Genomic DNA, 3,061 nt, shown 5'->3' with positions numbered 1-3,061 from the left:
CAAAGATTTTATATATAAGATTATATATTATATATAATATATATTATTATATATAAGAATATATATATATATATATAGCTTTATATAAGTGTTATCTGTCATGATGGGTCATCTAAAGTAATTGTTTTGGCCATAATTAAAAAGTTAAGGTTTCTGTGTCCAAATCTATATGGTTTTCTTAAAATATTGAGATGCTCTTGGTTAAAACTAAATTTTAAAATAATGGTTCTATATTTCACTAAAATAAGTTTCTTGTGTTGTCATCATTAGGCTTTTGGTTACAGAAATGTAAGCTTTAATAGTTAAAGAATACTTGAATGTTAACCTATAAAATGTTTTCAAAAATCAATTAATTCATCATTGATGAATTAATGACTATCATCATAGTTTATGACAAAACATATATTTGGAGATATATAGTTATTCTTAATTGCTGGGATAAAATACCCAACACCCCAAGTTAGAGCAGGAAAGATTTATTTGGCTCACAGTTTTTAGAGGTTTTAGTCCATATCTGGCTGGCAACAAGGCACAGTGTGGCATGGCAGAGGGGTGTCTCAAAGGAGAAGCAGTTCATAAAAGCTAAAAAGCAGAAAAGTAGCAAGAAAAAAGTAGTAAACCTCTTTCTGTCCCTATATCCTGTCCAGGCCACCCATCCTTAGGGCAGGTAGCACTCACACCCAGGGTGGGCCATCCTTCATCCTAGCACTGCACCATGAATGAACCCCAGCATCACATTCTTTATCCCAGCATCACACACCCTAGATCCACCCACTTTCAAACAGTCCCACCTATGACCAGTGGAGGCTTTGGGGAACATCTAGGTACAAGCCTATAAATATATGCTCTGCTGTAAGTCTTAAGCTTTAAAGTTAAATTTGTAGTTATAACTATGTAAGCTTAATACATACAAAAGTAACTAGTAGATGCTCTTCTTTATACAATATATGCTTTAGACCTTACACATATTTAAAAACTCAAAATTTCACATCTCTTTAAATTTGCTTCTAATGTTTAAGTTGATCTACATCTATTGGCTTTTTATTTTATAAAGGCAGTACACTTGTACATTGGTTAATAAGTCTATCTGCAGTCATTAACACTGTTTTCTAAATTCATCAGAGCTGCAAAGATGTCCTTAATTCTTCTCAATATAGTTACACCTTATAAAACCTGTTAAAGTACTATAGAAAGCTAAGTTAAAGAGAAATATTATGCACAGTCAGATAGGGCTAAGTCCTCAAGACATTCAGGACAAAGGTGAGATACACGACAGCTGCAGCTGAATATATACAAGATAAAGACAAGATGACCAGACGTGCCTGCTTCCTCACAGGACAAACGGTGGGCCTAATGAAGTTCAGATAGACATCAGCCACCCCAGTGGTGACCACAGACCTCTGAGCCCATCATCTCCTAGAAAGAATCCTCTCCATTGTTGGTGGGAGTACAGACTGGTGCTACCACTGTGGAAATCAATATGGAGAGTCTCAAAAAACTAGGATTAGAATTCCCTTTGAGCCAGCTATTCCCCTGCTGGGTATCTTCCCAAAAGAATTAAAAGAATTATACCATAATGATATAGACACACCCGTATTTATAGCAGCACAGTTTTTCATAGCTAAAACTTGGAAAGAGCCAAATATCCCATCAACTGGAGATTGGATAAAGAAAATGTGGGGTTTTTTTAATAAAATGGAGTACTACTCAGCCATAAAGAAAGAGAAACTAGAGATGTTTATAGCTAAATGAATGCACATTGAGGCCATACTCTTAAGTGAAATAAATAGGACACACATTTGTTGGTACCAAATAGTTTCTCTGGTGTGAGAAACTAAAAGTGTAAGTAAGGATCAAAATGTATAATAGGGGCAACCCACTTTCCGGTCCTCCTTCTGACTCTCTTAGACAGAAGCTTTCTTTCCCTCAATAAATTTTTCCTATTCTTAAACTCTTTTGTTCCTATAATTCATTCTTCAATTTTAGAAAACGCAAACTCACATTTCGGATATCTAAAAGGTTTGGGAGTTACATCTCTTCTTCCTATATCATTTTGGAGGTCTTCCACCAAGATTACTGGTCCGAGGTAAGAGTTTTCTTTCATAGGTTCTAACTTTGGTCTTTTGGTTTCATAGACTGTAACTTGTTTCATAGGCCCTCATTTGTTTCATAGATTCTAGTCTTTGTTTTATAAATCCTGGACTTTGTTTCAACTTTTGTTTTAAAAGTGTCTTAATGTTCAGTTGTGTGTTTTAAATGTTTGCAGATTTGTTTTTCTTATGCATTGCTTTGTTAAAATTATATTTTATTCTTGTTTTGTATGTGCTGCATTTGCACTTAGTCGCTTCAAAATGCTGTAAAACGGATCTCATAAAATCATCTCAGATAAAGTTCAGGCTTTTATTTTTCCTTATGGAGTTGTAAAGAAATAGTGGTTACTCTGCCAGCTAGCAATTGCCTTTATGGCAACCGCCACTCTCAAAGAAGGGGACAGATTTCTCTGGTTGCCCTCTGGTGAATCCCCACTCCCACTGATGCCAATCGTGGGTGGAACATTGACCAGATAGGAAATTGAGTTCCCTTCAGAGACAGAGCTCAGATTTGGTGGAACTAATGGAAACTGAGGTGACAGCTGAGGGGTCATGGCCAGAGCTACTCTCTGGCAGATACCCCAAGGTCCCTCAGAAGAAACTACCTCCCGACAGCCCATCTGGGTAATCAGCAGAAAATCTACTCATCTTGTTCTATCTGGACTCCTCTGTGAGGTGAAAGGGAAACTCTGTCAGTGATTATCAGGTATCCTCTGCCTCAGAGTGATCTAAAATGATGCCATCAGAGCCCTTTCTTAAACCTCCATTAAGAGTTGAGCTACAGGTTTGGACTGCTTTCTCTACTGCTAGTAAGACAGCCTTCTAGACAAACATAAAAAATAAATCTTTCATAGATTAAAAACTACCAAACCTTCTCCTCCACCCCCTCTCCTGAGCACAGTCATCATTTATGTGTGTACAGGAGAAAAACACCTTTTCTGATAGGTTATGGACTTTGGAACAATGACTGT

Source organism: Fukomys damarensis, unplaced genomic scaffold, assembly GCF_012274545.1.
Source record: "Fukomys damarensis isolate Sample0158 unplaced genomic scaffold, DMR_v1.0_HiC HiC_scaffold_28, whole genome shotgun sequence".
Lineage (NCBI taxonomy): Eukaryota > Metazoa > Chordata > Mammalia > Rodentia > Bathyergidae > Fukomys > Fukomys damarensis.
Note: the sequence above shows the minus strand (reverse complement) of the source record.